Source organism: Mustela lutreola, chromosome X (genome assembly GCF_030435805.1).
Source record: "Mustela lutreola isolate mMusLut2 chromosome X, mMusLut2.pri, whole genome shotgun sequence".
NCBI lineage: Eukaryota > Metazoa > Chordata > Mammalia > Carnivora > Mustelidae > Mustela > Mustela lutreola.
Genome location: NC_081308.1, coordinates 95,918,833 through 95,942,130, shown reverse-complemented (window position 1 = coordinate 95,942,130; position 23,298 = coordinate 95,918,833). Strand labels below are relative to the sequence as shown.

The 23,298-nt window shown below is 37.2% G+C and overlaps 1 long non-coding RNA gene across 1 annotated transcript; it reads left to right on the top strand.

Annotated features, from left to right (window-relative positions):
* The first annotated feature begins 1,566 nt into the window (after window positions 1-1,566).
* On the top strand, window positions 1,567-22,497 carry LOC131821870 (uncharacterized). Its single transcript, XR_009350002.1, has 5 exons — window positions 1,567-1,675; window positions 2,934-3,078; window positions 3,276-3,335; window positions 6,175-6,257; window positions 22,445-22,497. It is a non-coding gene; the product is annotated as an uncharacterized LOC131821870 (long non-coding RNA).
* Window positions 22,498-23,298: the final 801 nt, after the last annotated feature.

Genomic DNA, 23,298 nt, shown 5'->3' with positions numbered 1-23,298 from the left:
TTTTCAAGATCTTTAAACAACTCAAAATCGTGGACTGATATTAAATTGAGTTAATGAATGCATAATCATTGCACCACTAGATGCTCTTGAAGTAAAATAGAATATTGAAACATTGGTTTGAACTAAGCATAATTCCAGTATAATTTTTTATGTAATTTTGCATCTTATTTTGAAATGCTATAGGGAAGCTATATTTTGGAATTGTATAATGTATTCACTTTTGCCACTTTGGGAAGTTATAAAAAGGATTTGTGTGGCTGTGGGAAGTTTTGTCACATGTATTCTTAAGCCCTGCTAGTCTGTAAAAATGTTTGTATATGCCATATAGTTCTGTTTTCCACCCTTCACTTTTCTCTTAAAATAGAAGTTAGTTTCTTTGGTCCAAAGCTATAATTAATATGGAGGCTCTCCAAAGAGTAGCAGTGACAATTATAATACTATATGGCTTTCCTTTTTCAAGGAAAAAGAATAGTTTTTGCCTAAAGTAGCTTTTTCATTTTCAGACCCTTTTATTTTTTTTTTTAAGATGTTATTTATTTATTTGACAGAGAGAGAGGGAATACAAGCAGGGGGAATGGAGAGGGAGGAGCAGGCTTCCTGTCAAGCAGGGAGCCCGCTGATGGGGGTCTTGATTCTTGGACCCTGGGACCATTACCTGAGCCAAAGGCAGACGCTTAACGACTGAGCCCCCCAGGCGCCCCTTCAGACCCTTTTATATACTATAAAAAATTACCAAGAACCTTGAAGAGCTTTTGTTTATGTGGATTATAATGTGCATTAAACTATTGATGTTTACCATATTCAGGATAAAAATGAGAAAATTTAAAAATATTTGTTGATTCACTGGAAAGTAGCTATGATGAGCACATTGCATGTTAACGTAAATGACTTTTTTTTTTTATGAAAATAGTTTTTTCCCCCAAAAAAATATTTTCATGGAAGTAATAGCATTGTTTACTATCTGGGCTAATGACAGAAAGCCAGATCTTCAGATCTTTGTATCTACTTCTGCATTTAAACCACTGCATTGTACACATTATATAGCCTCTGGAAAACTCCACTGTATATTCATGAGAGGAAGAGAGTTAAAAAGACAAATAATATCTTAGTATTGTTATGGAAATCATTTCAACCTCACAGATTATCTAAAAGAATATGAGAGTACTAAAAAAAAAAAGACAGAACTAAGAAAGTGAATTTTATTTGCTTTGGCTTACAATACCTGAGTCCGAAATGCGGCTATGAAATATATTCAAATGTTTACATTATCCCCTCAGTTTAGATGATCCTGCTTTCCTCATTTAGTAATTAATTCCTCTACCTACAATACAAAAGGTTATTCTTTACATGAAGTCTGCCTAGATAGCAGAGATTCTGTGTCTCACAAGAATAATCTTGTATTATTTAAGTTACCTTTATTAGGTACTTGATTATTTAAAGGGGGGAAACCCCACTTAAACAATAAACACTTAAACAATAGTGTTATCTTCTGTGTTTGTTTTCAAATGCTTTATTTGTACAGGAACACCCCCCGCCTTATGAGCTGTTTCTCTTTCCACGATTTCAGTTACCCGACTCAATCTTCAGTCCAGAAACAGAAAATCTTCCTTCTGACTTCTTTCTTATCTTCAGAAAGTCAACAGTAGCCTAACGCTGCATCACAATGCCTACCTAGGTCAGTCACCTAGCTTCGTCTCATCACATAGGTATTTTATCATCTCACATCATCACAAGTGTGGGTACAGTATGATATTTTGAAAGAGAGAGAGAGAGACCACATTCACATAACTTTTATTACAGTATACTGTTTAATTATATTTTATTATTAGTTATAATAATCTCTTGTGCCTAATTTATAAATTAAAGTTTATCATATGTGTCTATAGGTATGAAAAACAGTATATATATAGGGTTTGGTACTATCTGCAGCTTCAGGCAGCCACTTGGGGGTCTTAGAATGCATTCCCTGTGAATAAGGGGAGGCTTCTGTGCTTTGATTAAATAGGTAAATATTGTTTTTTAGTCACTCATGATCCAGTCAAATGCACAGATCTCTTGTGACAACTCTTGGTTTTGCTTTCCCAAAATCAGTTCCTGAATTTCAAACAAATAATATTTTCAAAATATATTTTGTACCTAAACTTTTAGGTGTAAAATGACTAAGATTTCTCAGAGGGCCTTTGGAATCACAAGGATTTGCTCTGTCACCTTATAAAGAAAGATGCTGGAAATAGCTAGGTTTGTTTAACATGTTCCTACTATAAAGTTGCATGGGAAGAGTTGTTAGGGCAGAAAGTACACAGCTGTCCCTAAATTAAGATTTTCTGGTAAATATTATTAATATAAATATTTTAGAAATTGTATGATTTCTGGGAAGTCCCTGGTGATTTGTCAGTGCCCTTTCTGCCTATAATACTGTTTTACCTTCAGGGATAACCCTCATCAAAACTCTGAAGAAATAATTATATGCTGTACTCTAGTACAGAGTTTTGTCTCTCTCTTTTGAGGATTGGCAATATATAGAATTGGCAATAGTAATAAATTGACCACAGCCGTTAAATCTCTTAATGTTCTTGTTTTACTCTAAATCTTATCTGAACGTTCTACTGTAATCTACAGGCCAGAATTTACATCTTCAACAAAGAACAATCTCAGAACCTCATGGAAAGAGACCATACCAGGTGCATCACATGATTGCCATTCCGAAGAATATACTTCAGGGTTCAGGCTCCTGAGCTGACATCATTTTGATAACTTTCAGACTATACCAGTGGACTGAGGCAAGATTTCCAGGGCTCATTTTAATCCAATGAAAGGCACAGATAGCATAGCATCAGATAACCAGGAAGGATATGCTAAACAATACCTAGTCTCCTATCAGATGCCTAGTAACCCTTTTTTTTTTCTTTTTTTTCTCTTTCAAAATATTTCAGAATTTTTCATCACATGAAACCCAGATATCCTGACATGGATTTTAGAAAAAAAAAATCATATATCCCTTCCCAGAGAAAAAACAAACAAACAAACAAACAAACGTGGAACTGTTGTTGAGAATCTAAAGGAAATATGGAAAATAAGGTAGCATTAGTTACCTCATGATAAGTGTGGTCTCTTAATTATTTTATATAATGAAGAGCTATTTGATTTTTTAAGTAATTCAGGAATTATAATGAATGTATGCCATATCATTTTATTCATATTCTTTTTATATGTTTTGTTTCTGCTCTTGCTATTTTCTCTGCCTCTCCATCATTATGGAAAACTAATCCTTCAAGATTCAGCAGAGGTGTGATTTCCTCCAGGAAGCCTTTCTCTGAAGCCTTTCTCCGACCCTTGTAAGTTATGTCCATTATGTAAAATACTACTTGGCCTACCTCAGTCATAATTCTTGATGTTTAAATTACCTATATACTTTTTACTTCCTCTGGACTATAAAATCCTAAAAGGTAGAGACCACGTCTACCTCATCTCTGAATTCCCAGGATTCAGTGCTATTCCTAGAACTTAGACGATGCTCAATAAATGTTTATTCAATTAAAGTTAAGTTATTAGGTACCATGCTAGGTCCTGTGGGTATTAGAGGTAATTAAAACATAATTCCTCTTCTGTTCCAATAATAGAGTATTTGTTTTATTCATTGGCTGACAAATGGTTTGTGGACTTTTAGAATTAAGAAACCATGGAATCCATTCTTTTTATCTTATGGACAAGAAACGGAGGTTCAAATAGATTGTAATTTTTTCCAGTATTGTAATAGCAGAGTAAAGGGTTAAACCCAACCTTCCAGATGTCTGCTAAGTGCTCTTCTATACTATATGCTCAGTTATCCTTTAATGATGAGCCGACAACAATGAGATATGCATTATGATATAAAGCAATAACAGCAATATAATTTTTAAAGGAAGATAAATCAGAAGTCTTTCTTCTTAACCCTTTCAAACACAGCCCAGCATAGAATCTTTGAGCTGGCTAACTTGTGTTTAGATTTCTTTAATTTTTCATCATTCCTGAAAGGTTTGCGTCTACCTTTTCTTTATTATTATGGTAAATATCTTATCAAAGCTGAGAAGTCACATGTTATAAAACATTTGTTTTTAATCTCTGCTTTGTGGATCCATTGTATTCTTGAAAAGTTGCCAAAACTTGACTCTCCCTTTCTTCTTGTCCTTCCAAAATGTTATTGACACAACTGTCTTACTTTTAGGGGTACCAAAATAACCATTTCTTGGCTACACTGGTAAAACCTTGGATTAAAATTATACTATAATACAGTCAATTTTTGGAGAACCATAAAGAAATGGCTTAATTTTAAAGAGTAGGAGACCACGCCACCCCAAAAAATGTACTTTGACATAAGAATTATTTCAGATTGATGGCAACTGAAAAGCAGACAGCAGAGAGAATAAAATGGAATAACCATTGCTAAAAGAGTTATTTAAAATGGAGCTGGGAGGACATTTAGATGGGGCTTATGCATATCTTCTGTCTCAAATTCTTGGAATTTTTGCTGAACTCAGCTAAAAGCCAAGGCATCTGCTATATGTTAAAATGGACATAATGGGACTTTCTGCCTAACACCAGCCTTAGCAACCAATCACATACAGATTAGTGTACTTGTAGAGAAACCAGCACCAATCACCTTTTCTTCAAAACAACTTATGTAAATCCCCTGTTTCCTCTTTAAAAACTCTAACCTCCTTTGTCTTTCTGGAGCATGCTTTCAATTTCAGGCAAATCTGTCTCCCAGACTGCAATTTCTAAAACCCCAAATAAACACACATATTTTATTTTGCATCTTGCAGTTTTGTCTTTTGCTGACTGACAGAGCAGAGAAAAGAAAAAGTCTCTGCCTTCCCGTTTATGCCTAAAAGTAACTGTACAGGCGTCCTCCCCTTTGTACCAGGAAGGACAGAAATTAACCACCAGAGACAATTTTACACTTTTATAAACCTGGAGTCAGCACTATAGGATCTACACAACAAACTGCTAATTCACCCTTATGGTGTATTAGTTCCCCTATATCTTTAACCTTCCTACAGTTTGCCACCCAGGAAACAAGTCTTTTTTCCTTTGTCTTGTCACTTCTATAAAAAGTGTCCTTTTGTTAAGATGCTATGTAAACTCAAGTTCTAACTACCCCTTTCGGTTACTCCTCATTGAGTACTCCCATGTGCTATACATGATGTATATATTAGTAAACTTCTGTTAGTTTTTCTCTTGCTAAACTGTGTTTTGCCAGTCTAATTTATAAGGCCCAAGGTAGAGACTCTAGAAGGGGAGAGTACAAAAAAGATCTTTTTCCTCTTCTATGGTTTATTAATCAATATTTTTATCTTAACAGTGTTTAAAAAATTCAGACTAGGGCGCCTGGGTGGCTCAGTTGGTTAAGCGACTGCCTTCGGCTCAGGTCATGATCCCGGAGTCCTGGGATCGAGTCCCCGCATTGGGCTCCCAGCTCCATGGGGAGTCTGCTTGTCCCTCTGACCTTCTCCCCTCTCATGCTCGCTCTCTCTCTCACTCTCTCTCTCTCAAATAAATAAATAAATAAATCTTAAAAAAAAATCAGACTAGGCTGCCTAGTTTCTTCAAGATCCTAGTGAGTAAAAGAAAGGACTTCATTTACCCAAGGGAGTACAAGGCAGCTGATAAAATCAGGATTCAATAATATATTTAAAAAGATACGAAAGAAAATAGGAAGAAACAGAAACAGTGAGTTCAGATAAATCAGATCGAAGTCTTAGGCTAAGGTTAAAAAAACCCTCTATGAGTATAAAATTGGGGTTTTAGTGAACTGTAATGAATGATTGGCTGATCACTACTTGAATTATCAGTCAGAAGAAAAAAAAAACCCTAATTTTTATTGAATATTCCTAATGTGCCAAGCACTGTGGTAGACATATGACATGTCTGATCTCTTTATATTAGGCTTACATAGTAAGATTTTTTTACAAATCTGATCTGTACATGAAATTACTACTCATAGAAATTATACTAGAAATCATATGAAAGCTACACTATTACTGGAATAATTAAAATGAACCTTTGTGAATTTCACCTCACATTCCTTCCCAGACTACAAAGAAAAAGATCAAAAACCATGAAATTCTCTCTTTAAGTAAAATCAAATTGAGTATGGAACAAGTCACCTAAATGAAGCATTTAATTTTATTACAGTGACTACAAGACTAAGTTATACATCTCATTACCACGTATTTTCAGAAGAAGGAAAAGACATTTATGTGATCCTGATTATATGGGTATGTGCCTCCTGTGTGGATCAGTGATGTTAATTAACCCCTTGTTGTATAAAATTATCATAATCAGCTTAAGTACAAATGATATAATGCTTGATTAAAGGAGACTGTACTGAGTAAAATGTAATTCCAGACATTGCTTAGAATCCATTGTATAAGAGGAGGCCAGCGTTTAGATGAACCAAAAGTGTTAAGGTTTTAATGTTTTTCAAGGACTCGGGTTTTGGGTGCCTGTGTGGCTTAGTGGGTTAAGCGTCTACCTTTGGCTCAGGTCATGATCCCAGAGTCCTGTAATTGAGTCCCGTGTTGGGCTCCTTGCTCAGTGGGGAGGCTGTTTCTCTGCTTCTCCCCTAGCTCATGCTCTCTCTCTCTCTCTCTCTCTCGCTCACTCTGTCTCTCCTCAAATAAAGAAAATCTTAAAAGAAATCAAGTTTTCAAAAGGTCTAAATTATATTCGTTTTTATTTAATCTCTTTATCTAGTTATTGCTAACATATAGCAAAAACTACAGAACATAACATGCCATTGTTTATAAATGTCAGAGATATGGATATATCACTTAATAAGAAATTCATTAAAAAATATTTATATAGGGGCGCCTGGGTGGCTCAGTCAGTTAAGTGCCTGCCTTTGGCTCAGGTCATGATCCCAAGATCCTGGGATTGAGTCCAGCATCGAGGGTTCTTTCTCAGTGGGGGGACCTGCTTTCCCTCTGCCTGATGCTCCCTCTGCTTGTGGAAAGAGAGTACTCTCTCTGACAAATAAATAAATAAAATCTTTTTTAAAATATTTATTGAACACTTACTATGTCCAAGTCCCTCTGCTACACACAGCTACACTAGACAGCTTAGAGGTTAGTGAAAACACACAAACATGCATACAGATATGTTTTTACAAATTGTGGTAAAACACAATAAAAAACAGAGCAAGGCATGAGAGAATAACAGGAAGACTGGGGGTGGAGACCTCCTTTAAATTCAATGGTCAGAGAAAGTGTCTGCAGAAGTGACATTTAAGCTGAGACTTGAAAGATAAGGAGCTAACCAGGAAAAGATTGAGGGAATAACCTTCCAAGCAAAATTAATTGATTGTGGGCAGGTCATCAGAAAGGGTGCTTGTTTGAACAAAGAAATGAAAAAGGACAGTGTAATGTAGAGTGAAATAAACAAAGGAACCATTGGCATGCAGTGAGATTAGAGAGTTCAAATACCCTTGTAGGTTGTGGTAAAGATTTTTTTTTAACATTTTCTTTATTGAGTGAGAGAGAGCATGAGAAGGGAGGTCAGAGGGAGAAGCCGACTCCCCATGGAGCTGGGAGCCTGATGCAGGACTAGATCCCTGGACTCCCGGATCATGATCTGAGCCAAAGGCAGTTGCCTAACCAACTGAGCCACCCAGGCACCCAGTGGTGAGGATTTTTATTTGTGTTCCTCGAGAACTGAGTAAGTGACAAATGCGCCACCGTATATATAAGAGGATTTTTACCTGTCTTAAGAATTGTGATTTTTCAATTAGAACATGTACACAATGTATCTCAGAAGAATTAAGTTAAGCCCCAAAATGCATTGTTCATAAGAATAACATCTTTAAACTAAATGTTTAATTTTACTAAATTTATATCTTGTACAGATTTTTTTAAAAATAGCACAGCAAAAAAACAACAGCCCTCTATCCTATCCCTCTCCATTCCTGATTCCCACTCTTGAAGAGCAATAAAACAGTTTTAGCTGTTCCCTATAATATTTACTACCACGTTTTTATGTAATATTACTATTTCTTGACTTTTCAGCTTTTCAGATAATATCTACTAACTATTATGAAAGGTGGAAGTTTGTCTTTTATGCACCCACAAATACATACTTCCCCTCCTTCCAAAAATGTTGGTGAAATCCATATTCAGTGATGATGTTTCTATGACTTTGTAAACATTATTCAAAGTTTAACCAAGTATTGAGTATGTTGTTACATTTCCTTTCCTCTAAAAATTTTGTTTTGACAAATTAATTTTTATTTGTGTAGGATTTTTTTATGCTTCTATCACCTACTCATCCTCAAATAGGTTTGTCCAAGAAATCTCCACATCTCCTTTCTCTGTGTTCAAATACATCAAGTTATCTATAACTTTCATTTTTAAAAAATTAAAGATGTCTGTGTTGGGGCTTTTTGTCCTTCTGTTCCAATGTGAACTGGTTTAGTCTTTCTGAATAGCTGCCTTCCTGGCTTATCCCCACACCTTTATCCTGAAAATTCCTTTTGCCTTTCTCTTGTGTTGGACCCCATTTTATGGACTCTATGTTTCCCTCACTTTTGCTTTAACTCCCTCATTTTCATGGACAGATACCCTCCAGTAATTTCTTGAGAAACACGGTACATTTTTGGAGAGCTTGAATGTCTGAAAACACTTTGTTCTAATCTATTATCTGATTGTTAGTTCAAGTGATAGAGTTCTAGGTTGATGTGTTAGGTGTTCTATTGCTGCTGTAGTCAATTATCCCAAACTCAGTGGCTGAAAACACAAATTTATTTTCTTTGGATTAGAAATCTGAATTCAGTTTCAGTGGGCTAAAGTCAAGGTATTGGCAAGGTTGGTTCCTTCTAGAGGCTATAGAGGGGAATCTTTTTCTTTGTCTTTTCCAGTTTCTACAGGCCACCTTCATTCCTTGATTCGTAGTCCTTCCTGTATCTTCTAAGCATATTATTCCAACCTCTGTTTCAGTTTTCACATCTCTTTTTCTTACTTTGATTTTCCTGACCCCTTTTTATAAGGACCTTTTTTATTATATTGGGCCTACCCAGAATCTGGGAAAATCACCCCATCTCAAGATCTTTAACTTAATCACATTTGCAAAATTCCTTTACCATGTTTTACCATGTAAGGTAACAAAGTCACAGGTCCAAGAATTAGAATTAAGACATGTTTGTGGGAAGGCATTATTTATGCTACCACAGTTGGAAATTATTTTCCCTGAAAACTTATCTTCTTGATTCTGGGGTTACAGTTTAGAATTTTGTTCCTAATCTTATTTGTGATCCTTTGTATATGACCCGTCCCTCCCGCCGGAAATTTTAAAATCTTATCTTTATTCCATCTTCTGAAATTCCACTGTAATGTACATTACTGAAAATCATTTTCTCATTCACTGTTCCGGAAACTTGGTAGACCTTTTTAATCTGGACATTTATATATTGTGGTACTAAGAGTTTCTCTTGTATTATTCCTTTAGTAATTTCTTCCCTTCTCCTTTTTTGTATCGTCTTTCTGGAATTTCTGTTGGTCTAATTTGACCCTCCATTACTGAATCCTTGAATTGTCTCATCTTTATTCTATTTTCCACTTCTTTTTCTTTCTATTCTACTCTCTAGGAGAGCTCCTGAATTTTAAATTTTTATTCTTAGAATGATTTTAAAATCACTACAATAATATTTTAATTTCTAAAAGTTCTTTCTCATTCCTTGAAAGGTCCATTTTACAGCATACTGTTCTTATATCTCAAATGTAGTACTGTTCTTATATCTCAAATATCTTCTCATATCTCTGAAAAATATTGATTATAGTCTTTTTGTTTCTTTTTGCCTTGACTTTTGTTACTTTTGTAGTTTTGGTTTCTGTGTTTAATTTTAAAATTTTATTTAAAATCAATTAATTAGAAGCACCTGGGTGGCTCAGTTGGTTAGGTGTCTGCCTTTGACTCAGGTCATGATCCTCGAGTCTCAGGATTGAGCCCCTCATCAGGCGCCCTGCTCAGTGGGGAGTCTGCTTCTCCCTCTGCTCCTCCTCTATACCCCCCACTCATGTTCTCTCTTTCTCTCACAAATAAATAAATAAAAATCTTTAAAAAATAAAAAATAAAATCAGTTAACATAGAGTGTATTATTAGTTTAGTGATTCATCAGTCTTATGTAACACCCAGTGTTCATTCCATCAAGTGCCCTCCTTAATGCCTATCACCCTGATACCCCATTCCCCCATCCAGCTCCCCTCCAGCAACCCTCAGTTTGTTTCCTATTGTTAAGAGTCTTTTATGGTTTGTCTGTGTTTCATTTTAGAAACTTTCCTCAAATATTTAGGGATTTGACTGCCCATAAAAATTTAAGAGTGAGGCACAAAAAAGTTCTGTCTCCATTGTTGGGACTTTTGAATTCTTGAGTTTCAATGGGGAGTAAGTGGGCAGCCTTTTCAATGGGAGAATCCCAGATGTCAGTGTCTATAGGGCTTTATACTAGTGCTTAGTCAGCTTCTCCAGAATGCTCAGCTGACAATATCCCAAAAAAAAAAAAAAAAAAAACAAGCAGCAGAAAGGTGACAGGGTCCAGAGGAGTTACTATTTAGTACATAGAGACTCCATCCTCATTTTCATTAAAGTTCACACCCCCGCCTTCAGCTATGCCTATTGTTTCCTAGACTAGAGCTTTTTTTCCCTAGAAAGCTGTCTCAATTACTCCAGAAAATAAAACTTGAATCTCTTGTTGGAATAGGTAAGGGGCTTTGAGAATCTATTTTTTTTCCCCTAATATCTACTTTTGGTCAATTGTTAAGTTTCCCTTTTAAAATCCTCCCTTCATCCTGTACCTAAGTACTGAACCCATCACTACCAGCCTTAGGTTTCAGATTTCTCTAGTTTCTTAAATTAGCTTAGCACTCATTTCATCTAATACTTTCCAACTTCCACAATTCTGTTGACTCCATCTATCTGCTGTCATCTCCTCTCCTCTTCTCTTTGCCCTTCTCTATTAATACCCTTAAAAAATTCCTTTCTGTCATTTTAGTGGTGCTTCATGATGCCACAGAGATAAAGGCATGTGTCTCATCTGCCTTGTTTAACTGAAAGTCTTATAGCACACACCGTATCGACAAATAAGACATTCCAAAGTTAATAACATTGAGGTTGGGAGATTAAGAGGCCCACTTTTGCAACAAAAAGATAAAAATCTGTTTTGCAGAAACTGAAATAAGCAGTTCTATGATATGTAAGCCAAATATATGACTATTCACTGCACTGTGAAAAAGTAAGTTGTTACTACAAAAAATTGAATTATATCAACTTGCAAACACAACTATAGATAATTTAAGATAACACAGAAATATAAGACACACAGGCTTGTCTAGACAAATCAAAACCACAATGAGATACTACCTCACACCAGTCAGAATGGCTAAAATTAACAACTTGGGAAACAATAGATGTTGGCAAGGACGCAGAAAAAGGGGAACCCTCTAACACTGTTGGTGGGAAAGCAAGCTGGTGCAGCCACTCTGGAAAACAGTATGGAGGTTCCTCAAAAAGTTAGGACCCAGCAATTGTACTACTAGGTTATTATCCAAAGGATACAAAAATAGAGATTAGAAGTGCCACGTGTGCCCCAGTGTTTATAGCAGCAACATCCACAGTAGCCAAAGTATGGAAAGAGCCCAGATATCCATTGATCTTTATTTATCCATTCATCTGTCAATGGATATCCGGGCCCTTTCTATATATATAATGGAATATTATATATATATATATATATATATATATATATATATATATAATGGAATGTTATAATATATATATATAATGGAATATTACTTAGCCATCAAAAGAATGAAATCTTGCCATTTGCAATGATGTGGAACCAGAGAGTATTATGCTAAGTGAAGTAAGTCAGTCAGAGAAAGACAAATGCCATATGATTTCACTCATATGTGGCATTTAAGAAACCAAACAGATGAACACAGGGGAAAGGAAGGGAAAATAAATTAAGATAAAAACACAGGGGAAGGCAAACCATAAGAGACTCTTAAATATAGAAAACAAACAGGGTTGCTGGAGGGGAGGTGGGTGGGGGGATGGGATAATTGGGTGATAGGCATTAAGGAGGGCACTTGATATAATAAACACTAGGTATTATATGCCACTGGATGAATCACCAAATTCTACCCCTGAAACTAATGATACACTGTATATCAATTAAATTTAAAAATTAAAAATAAATAAATAAATGGGAAAAAAGATATATTGGCTTGTCTAGTGTTTTTTGGATGCAGAATCCCTTTTAATAAAAAACTACCTTTAGATATTAACTGTCCTCATTAAGGAACTTCAAGAAGCATGCCATTTACTGACTAGAAGGACCAACTCCTGACTGGCGTTTAATGTTGTGGATTTCATGAAATGGGTGATTTCAAGACACAATTTAAAAAAAAATTATTCAGATAAATCTTAAGTATTAAAAAAAAAGTCCCCCATTGGGCTCAAGCATGGAGCCTGCTTGTCCCTCTGCTTGTTTTGCCTGCTTTGCCTGTTGCCTCCCCTGCATGGGCTTGCTCTCTTTCTCTGACAAATAAATTTTAAAAAAAAATCTTTAAAAAGTCTGCATGATCCTTCTCTATCCCAGCCCAGACCACACATCCTAGCTGTATGTAAATTTGGGAAAGGAGGTCATGGTAAAGGAAAAGATGGGGGGATTGCACACAATAATAATAATCACTAAGATTAATTTACTTTTACTAAGTGCTTACTATGTAATGGCAACCACAGTAAACACTTTTCATGAATAATCTTTTTTTAAAAAATATATTTATTTGAGAGAGAGAGAACATGAGCGGGGATGGGGGAGGAGCAGAGGGAAAGGGAGAAGGACAAGCAGACTCCCCACTGAGTGGGGAGCCCAACACAGGGCTCAATCCCAGAACCCTGAGATTATGACCTAAACTGAAATCAGATGGCTAACCAACTGAGCCACCCAGGTGCCCCTCATGAATTATCTCTTAGTAAATTGTTAGTGATTATTTGACAAATGAATTTAAACAGTTAAAAAGGAAGGAGAGGGGTGCCTAGGTGGCTCGGTCATTAAGTATCTGTCTTCAGCTCAGGTCATGATCACAGGGTGCTGGGATCGAACCCCGCATCGCATCGGGCTCCCTGCTCTGCAGGAAGCCTAGTTCTCCCTCTTCCACTCCCCCTGCTTGTGTTCCCTCTCTGGCTGTCTCTCTCTGTCAAATAAATGAATGGAATTTTTTTAAAAAAAGGAAGGACAAATGAATGAGAAGGAGGATGAGGGAAGAATGCCACCAAAAATTCCATAATGTTCTCATTTCCTATTTCTCCCCCATTCCTCCCTTTCTCACATATGCTCTAGACTGACTTATATTCATAGCATAATTTTGTATACTATCCCTACCTTTGGTGTTTTTTCAGTATGTTAATATTAAATAGTTTATCTTAGATACTCGAATTTGAAGGTTAATGATTTAGAACTTCAAGCAGGAGTTCTGGTTTAAATAGTTCACTGCTTTGCAAAATGTACCAGGAAATATTTTTTAAGAGAAGATATGGAATAAAACAAGACAAGAAGAAAGAGTAACCTGCCAAGGCATTGCTATAACTTTTAAATCTGTTTTTATAAGTAATATAGTTGATGTTTCCAAGTGACCAAATTTTTAGAAAACTTCTTGATAATAGGAACCTGTAGTGATTTAATGTATATTCAGTCAAATTACCAAGAATGCATCGGTCTGAACATGTATAAAAGTGGCATAGATCAAAGGAAATAATCTAGATAGAGGAAATGAGAATTTAAATAATAATTCTCCCAAAGTGGCTGACTGGCTCAGTAGAGCATGCAACCCTTGAGATCAAGGTGGTGAGTTCAAGCCCCACACTGGGCATAGAGCTTAGTTTAAAAAAATAATTCTCCCAAAGACTAATAAGATATATTTGAGCCTGCAGATTATTTAAAATTAAAAATCTTGCATTTTTAAGATTTTTTTTAAAAGAATCTCTACACCTAAAGCAGGATCTGAACCCACAACCCCAAGATCAAGAGTCACATGCTCCCACTGACTGAGCCAGTCAGGCATCCTGAAAGTTTTGCATTTTTTATTGTAAAAGAACAAAATAGATTTGTTTTTTACTTAATTGGTATGTACGGTACCTACTCTGTATATAAGTTATATTATGGAAGAGAAGATATAAGAACGTCTTGTTTTATCAAGAAGGTCATAATTTAGTGTTCAAGATAAGGCATATGCAAAATTACTACATATGGCATTATGTGACAAATGCCACTTGAATGACTAAAAGTATTTTGATTTTTTGTTTTGCCAAATTGCAATATAAATGGAATGAATTATGTAGTGAACTCCAAATACGTTTCTTTGTATAATATTTATACGTGGTGACCTTTGATGACAGTTGTAAAACATCATTAAAACCAGTTCAATTTATATGGAACCAGAAAAGACCTCGAATAGCCAAAGGGATATTGAAAAAGAAAGCCAACGTTGGTGGCATCACAATTCCGGACTTCAGGCTCTATTACAAAGCTGTCATCATCAAGACAGCATGGTACTGGCACAAAAACAGACACATAGATCAATGGAACAGAATAGAGAGCCCAGAAATAGACCCTCAAATCTATGGTCAACTAATCTTCGACAAAGCAGGAAAGAATGTCCAATGGAAAAAAGACAGCCTTTTCAATAAATGGTGCTGGGAAAATTGGACAGCCACATGCAGAAAAATGAAATTGGACCATTTCCTTACACCACACACAAAAATAGACTCAAAATGGATGAAGGACCTCAATGTACGAAAGGAATCCATCAAAATCCTTGAGGAGAACACGGGCAGCAACCTCTTCGACCTCTGCCGCAGCAACATCTTCCTAGGAACAACGCAAAAGGCAAGGGAAGCAAGGGAAAAAATGAACTACGGGGATTTCATCAAGATCAAAAGCTTTTGCACAGCAAAGGAAACAGTTAACAAAATCAAAAGACAACTGACAGAATGGGAGAAGATATTTGCAAACGACATATCAGATAAAGGACTAGTGTCCAGAATCTATAAAGAACTTAGCAAACTCAACACCCAAAGAACAAATAATCCAATCAAGAAATGGGCAGAGGACATGAACAGACATTTCTGCAAAGAAGACATCCAGATGGCGAACAGACACATGAAAAAGTGCTCCATATCACTCGGCATCAGGGAAATACAAATCAAAACCACAATGAGATATCACCTCACACCAGTCAGAATGGCTAAAATCAACAAGTCAGGAAATGACAGATGCTGGCGAGGATGCGGAGAAAGGGGAACCCTCCTACACTGTTGGTGGGAATGCAAGCTGGTGCAGCCACTCTGGAAAACAGCATGGAGGTTCCTCAAAATGTTGAAAATAGAACTGCCCTATGACCCAGCAATTGCACTATTGGGTATTTACCCTAAAGATACAAATGTAGTGATCCAAAGGGGCACATGCACCCGAATGTTTATAGCAGCAATGTCCACAATAGCCAAACTATGGAAAGAACCTAGATGCCCATCAACAGATGAATGGATCAAGAAGATGTGGTATATATACACAATGGAATACTATGCAGCCATCAAAAGAAATGAAATCTTGCCATTTGCAACAACATGGATGGAACTAGAGCGTATCATGCTTAGCGAAATAAGTCAAGCAGAGAAAGACAACTATCATATGATCTCCCTGATATGAGGAAGTGGTGATGCAACATGGAGGCTTAAGTGGGTAGAAGAAGAATAAATGAAACAAGATGGGATTGGGAGGGAGAGAAACCATAAGTGACTCTTAATCTCACAAAACAAACTGAGGGTTGCCGAGGGGAGGGGGTTTGGGAGAAGGGGTTGGGATTATGGACATTGGGGAGGGCATGTGATTTGGTGAGTGCTGTGAAGTGTGTAAACCTGGTGATTCACAGACCTGTACCCCTGGGGATAAAAATATATGTTTATAAAAAATAAAAAAATTATATAAAAAAAAAAAACAGTTCAGGTAGGGCTCTGGGGTGGTTAGGTCAGTTGAGCATCTAACTTCAGCTGAGGTCATGATCTCAGAGTCCTGGGGAGCCCAGCAGTGAGCCCAGGGCAAGCTCCATATCTGCTTGTCCCTTTTCCTCTGCCTGTCCCTCTCTTAGTGCTCTCTCTCTCTTTCTCTCAAATAAATAAATAAAATCTAGAAAAAATTAAAAAAAAAAAAAACAGGTCAGGTACAAGTCCAGAAAAAGAGCTCCCAGCTATGGTACACTACGAGAAAAAAAAAAAAAATACTGGATTTAAAGAGATACATATGTGTGTTTCTTTTAATGGAATATATATCCTATTGATTATTTACTAGATTCCATTAAACCAAGTGCATTAAATATATATATTTCATTTACTTTTCACAATAGGTCAGTACTATTTTTATCCTGTTTTTCAAAAGAAGAAATAGGCTCAGAGAAACTAAGTAACTTGTCCAAAGTTAAGTAGCTCCTAAATGATGGAGTCAGGAGTTGAATCCAATCTGTTTCACTCCTAATCTGCACTCTTTTTTTTTTTTTTAAAGATTTTATTTATTTATTTGACAGAGAGAGATCACAAGTAGGCAGAGAGGCAGGCAGAGAGAGAGAGGAGGAAGCAGGCTCCCCGCTGAGCAGAGAGCCCGACGCAGGACTCTATCCCAGGACCCTGAGACCATGACCCGAGTCGAAGGCAGCGGCTTAACCCACTGAGCCACCCAGGCGCCCCCTAATCTGCACTCTTAACCATTTGTCTCTGCTTTCTCTCTTAAGGAACATGCCATTGGAGATACCTGGGAAATACTTAGATGTATTAAGAGGCTAGAGATACAGATCTCACAGTCATCAGCATGTGTTACATTCTCAAATATAAGGAGATCTCAGTAAGAAAAAACGAAAAAGATTTTCTTGTCAGGGCACCTGGGTGGCTCAGTCTGTTAAGCGTCTGCCTTTGGTTCAGGTCATGATCTCAGGGTCCTGGGACCAAGCCCCACGTTGCACTCCCTGCTTAGCAGGAACTTGGCTTCTCCCTCTTCCTTGCCCCCCCCTACCCCCCATGCATTCTCTGTCTCTCTCTCTCTAATAAATAAAATATTTTTAAAAAATTTTTCTTGTCAACCAGATTATAACAAGCTTTAGAGATACAGATGAATGAGTCAAATATCTACTTGTAGCACTTAAAATTTCCCTTCAGTGAAATAACTATAGCTATATTATAAAAAATGTTAATTTGGCTTTATTGATTTTTCTCCTCATATTTCATGAACTAACTAATTTTCCAGATGCATTTTCAACATTAGTGTCTGCATCATTACTAGAGTCTATTCTTGCCATCTGTTTTCCAGAGCTCAGTGTCCTCACTTCTAACATTTGAATCTATTTGCATCATCTTACCATGAAGGAAATTTTATCCCAAGTCATAAATACACATTCACATAACATCACATTTGCAATTGTGATGTCATAGTCTCAGTACTAACCATTACATTTGAACTAATATTTCTATTAAATTTGTATTGATTTTTTTAAAGATTTTATTTATTTATTTGACAGAGAGAGATCACAAGTAGGCTGAGAGGCAGGTGGAGAGAGAGAGGGAGGAGGAAGCAGGCTCCCCAGCAAGCAGAGAGCCTCGATCCCAGGATCCTGGGATCATGACCTGAGCCAAAGGCAGAGGCTTTAACCCACTGAGCCACCTAGGCACCCATTTGTATTGATGTTTTTATGTATATATGAACATATGTATTTGCTTGCTCATTTATTTTATTATTATTATTTTTTTTAAGATTTTATTTATTTGACAGAGAGAGATCACAGGTAGGCAGAGAGGCAGGCAGAGAGAGAGGAAGGGAAGCACAGGCCCCCCGCTGAGCAGAGAGCCCGATGCGGGACTCGATCCCAGGACCCTGAGATCATGACCTGAGCCAAAGGCAGTGGCTTAACCCACTGAGCCACCTAGGCGCCCATTTGTATTGATATTTTTATGTATATATGAACATATGTATTTGCTTGCTCATTTATTTTTTAAAGTTTTTCTTAAGACTGTATTCATTTATTTGACAGAGGAAGAGAGCACAAGTAGGGGGAGCAGCACAGGGGAGGGAAAAGCAGATTCCCTGCTGAGCAAGGCCCCGATGGATGTGGGGCACGATCCCAGAACCCTGGGAGCATGACCTGAACCGAAGGCAGACACTTAACTGACTGAGCCACCCAGGTGCCCCTGTCTTTTTTCTTAATGTAGGCATTTTTTGCTATACTTTCCTCTCAGGATTGCTTTTGCTGCATCCCATAAGTTTTGGTATGTTCTGGTTTTGTTTTATCACTTTCTGATTTCCCTTTTGATATCTTCTTTAACGCATTGGTTTTTCAGGAAAGAGTATGTTGTGTAATCACTACATATTTAATTTTTCTGTTTCTTCCTGTTATGGATTTCTAGTTTTATATCTTTGTAGTTAGAAAAGATACTTGATATGGTTTCAATCTTCTTAAATTTGTTAAGGCTTGCTTTGTGACCCAACATATGATCTGTGCTTGAGAATGTTCTGTGTAAGCTTGAGAAGAATGTGTATTCTGGTGCTGGTGGATAGAATGTTTAGTATAAGTCTGGTAGGCCCATTAGTCTCTTGGTTATTCAAGTCCACTGTTTATTTTCTCCTAGATGATCTGCCCAATGTTGAAAGTGACATACTGAAGTCCCCTACTATTATTGTAATGCTGTTTATTTCTGAGCTTATCTCTTCATCACTATATAGTGACCTTCTTATTATCTCTTGTGACTCCCTTTGACTGAAAGTCTTATTTTATATGATAAAAGTATAGTCCCACTTGCTCTCTTTTGGTTATCATTTGCATGGAGTATCTTTCTCCATCCCATATCTATTACTTTAAAATTTTTTTAAAATTTTCCTAAAGATTTTGTTTATTTATTTGACAGAGAGAGAGGCAGCAACAGAGGGAACACAAGGAGAGGGAGCAGGGAGAGGGAGCAGCAGGCTTCCCGCTGAGCAGGGAGCCCAATGCGGGACTCAACGCAGGACTCGATGGGGGACTTGATCCCAGGACCCGAAGGCAGACCCTTAACAACTGAGCCACCCAGGCTCCCCTCTGTTACCTTTTATTTATTTTTTAATTTTTAAAAAAGATTTTATTTATTCATTTGATAGAGATCACAAGTAGGCAGAGAGGCACACAGAGAGAGAGAGGAAGGGAAGGAGGCTTTCTGCTGAGCAGAGAGCCACCCAGGCACCCCTTTTATTTTATTTTTTTTTAAGATTTTTATTTATTTACCTTTTAAATGCAAAGCTTTATTGTACTTCCTTTCCTGGCATTTTTTTACTCATACATAAGGTACAAAAACAGGTATCCATTCAGCACAAATCATAAAATAGACATCTAATAAATGCTTGCTAAAAGTAGCGTAATTTACCGACCTAGAATAGGATTGTTCTATGTATACCTACAAATGTTAGCTTTTAGTTAGAGAATATCCACCAGATGGCAACCTCATCTGCATGTGAAACATGATGTACACTCCTCTGCAACCCATTACAAGTCCCTTGAGCCAAATATTCCCAGATTAATGGCTGATTTCTATAGTGATCCCAGTAAATGAATACTAGGTAGTCACTTGGCAGTGGGGGATGTGCAGAGTTGCATAGAGCATCCCAACTGTGAAATACTTCTAGTGACATTCTTTTATCGTTAATATTGAAAACAAAAATAATAGTAGCTATTTCCATGTTGCCTTCTAAACATATTTCTAATTTGAAGCTAAAGGGAACCATATTTATTTCTCTAACCTACAAAGCTGCAGACAGGATTATTTCTTCCTGAATCGCAATTTATTCTAGTTGGATTCCTTGTACTTAATGGCAGTCTGTAGCTAGCTGGTTTATTGTTTGATATGCAAACTGTCTTCCTTCTTTCTAAACCTGATAGTATGCAGAGAGTACTGCTGGGGATATTTAATATGTCCCTTATTGTTTTCTGTTTATCAACAACCTGCCCTGAGGTACTAATTAGATGGAAGATACTGCATAGACTTAGCAAATACTGTTGTGTTTTTCCATACAAATAAATCTGTGACCAAGGTGAAAGTTGTTGATGTGTTGGTTACATGTGCTGCAAATCTCTGGAAATATGCGTGATGGTAGATACAGTAGAAAACGGGAAAAAAACTGATTCGTTGAAAGTTTTAGTCCTGAGTAGCTGGAATTCTAATTGCAAATGACATTTCATTAATAAATCCTTTTCAAAAGCGGCATATTTCACCTACATTAAAGTACAGCAGTATAAGACATCTGTTTGAATTAAATATCTATACCACCTAACAGATTGCCTTTTTCTTATGGCTATAATTTACTTTATTTTGCATTTGTGTATTTCCAAAGTACATATTTGAAAAATATGCTTTTTTCTCAGTCTTCTGGGTACTTTTAATAACTTTATTGAGGCATATTTTACATATAATATAGCTCGCCCAGCTCAAGTGTACAATTCTATGATTTTTAGTAAATTTTAAGTTTCCTGTGTATTTTTCCCCTGTGCATTTTTGAAATAGCATAGCTGTACCTAGATGCAGCTCCTCATTACATGACAAAGTATGCTGCATTTTGGCAGCTCAGCTATCTTTGGTTTCTAATATGCCTGCTTTTAGATATTGTTTACTTAAATGAAGTTCAGAAAATCTGGGGCGCCTGGGTGTCTCAGTCATTAAGCGTCTGCCTTCAGTTCAGGTCATAATCCCAGGGTCCTGGGATCAAGCCCCACATTGGGTTCCCTGCTCGGCGGGAAGCCTGGTCTCCCTCTCCCACTCCCCCTACTTGTGTTCCCTCTCTCTCGCGCATGCTCGATTGCTCTCTCTCTCTCTCCCTCTCTCTGTCAAATGAATAAATAAAATCTTTTAAAAAAAGAAAATCTGACTCTTGTGTCTGAAGTTTTGTTAGTATCAGTGTCTCAGTCCCCCATCTTCTAGAAGGTAGGAACATATTTACATCACATTACAGATGAATTTTGAAATTTTGACTTCATTGTCATATAATACTAACAAATATATCCTTCAGTATGACCCAGACCACTGGAGCTAGTGACTATTATTTTAATTTAATACATGTGTAATACATAATAGTAACACATTTTACAGCACATAGAAAACTATTCTTGCTCTTAAAGGACTTTTTTTTAAGATTCTTTTTTTAAAGGTTCTATTTACTTATTTGACACAGACAGTGAGAGAGCACAAGCAGGGGGAGCGGCAGAGGGAGAAGGAGAAGCAGGCTCCCTGCTTGATCTTGTAACTTAGCCGAAGGCAGCTGCCCAACTGACTGAACCACCCAGACACCCCTTCTCTTAAAGGATTTAAAAGTAGTTAAAAAATTGATCTAGGTATAAAGAGCCCTCTGGAAAGATCATTAAGACCTCATTCATATTTTCACTTTCTTTCCTAATTCTTCTTTCTCATCCCTCAGACATATGACTTTCTGTTCTCTTATTCTGCCATCTAGATTTGCCCACATGGCTCCAAGTTCAAATCACATCAGTGAAGAGTACATAAAAGCTGATGTCCATCTTCTATTAAATATTAGTTCCCTTCTTCATATGTTTGGGTTAAAGGCTATATTATGAAACGATAGAAAAAGCTCCAGGTCAATATTACTATTGTTTCTTGCATAGATGGTCACCAAGAACTGATGTCTCCCTCAGTTAGAAGAGTTTATTTAACCTTAATGGAAGAAATTTTCCCATATTTGAATAATTTGAATAATTGAATAATTCCTGACTTTGAGGAATTTATGCCAATGTACATAGTAACTAAAAAGCTGAACAAATTATAAAAAAAAAACAGCCATTTCAACACTGAAAATTGACCCAAAGATACAACAAAGTGAGAAATTCTGAACTTTGGGATGCCTGAGTGGCTCAGTGGGTTAAGCCTCTGCCTTTGGCTCAGGTCATGATCTCAGGGTCCTGGGATTGAGCCCCACATCAGGCTCTCTGCTCGGTGGAGAGCCTACTTCACCCCCTTTCTCTGCCTGCCTCTCTGCCTACTTGTGATCTCTCTCTCTCTGTGTTAAATAAATAAATAAAACCTTAAAAAAAAAGAAATTCTGAACTTTGAGTAAGAAGAGAGCAAGTCTATATGGTATTCTTAGCCTTTGAATCAATAAATTGAATAAAGAAGGTCACTAAGATCACCCTCACCAGTATAGGTAGACATCATCCAATCCACTGGATGGAGGGCCCAAAAGGCAGAAGAGCAAATTTGCTCAGCTTGAGCTGGAACTTTCGTCTTCATCCCTCAGACATTGGCATTCCCAGTAGTTGGTCCTTCAGACTAAAACTTGGATTTACATCATTGTTTCCCAGGATTTGGGGTTTGGATTAGAGCTATGCCATTTTTTTTCCAGGACCTCCATCTTGCAGACAGCAGATTGTGGGACTTCGTAGCCTCCATAATTATGTGAGTAACCCTTCATAATACATCACTTTCTATATATCTTTCTATATACCTTATTTGTTCTGTTTCTCTGGAGAATCCTGACTAATATACTGGGCTTACTTCAATTTCCTACTCACCAACACCAACCCCTGCTATTGGCACAGTAGTTGAACCAAGGTAAGGCAGGCTGTAAAATAAAACCCAGCAACTTCACTGCTGCTGCTGCTGCTGCTGTAAAGAACTCACTTGATTTAGAGCAACAATGGTTCAAGTAGTGATCTCAGTGGCAAGCAGGTAAGAAGGCCTGAGACCCTGAGATTACTGGACTGTTCAGGGCAGGCAATGGACTACCAGTGGACATAATAGGGAATTCCAGGAAGTGAGACAGCCATAGTGGACTTGATAAGGTATCCACATATCCTGTGTGCATGCCCACAGATCCCTGGAATTCGGCACCTTTGTGAATATACAGAGGAAAAGCAAGTGAGACCAACAGAAGGTAAAAGCTGGAGCCAACGTGGGGCGCCTGGGTGGCTTAGTCATGGGTGTCTGCCTTCAGCGTGGGTCATGATCCCAGGGTCCTGGGATGGAGCTCCGCATCAGGCTCCCTGCTTGGCCAGGAGCCTGCTTCCCCCTCTCCCTCTGTTACTCCCCCTACTTGTTGTCTCTCTGTCAAATAAATAAAATCATTTTTTTAAAAAAAGCTGGAGCAGATGTGACAGCAATTTAAAGTATGCGTATGCTCCCCAATCAGATAATGGCTACATAGTGGCTAGAGTTGTTTGAAGCAACCTCTAGCTAAACATTGTGCAAGGTATACAT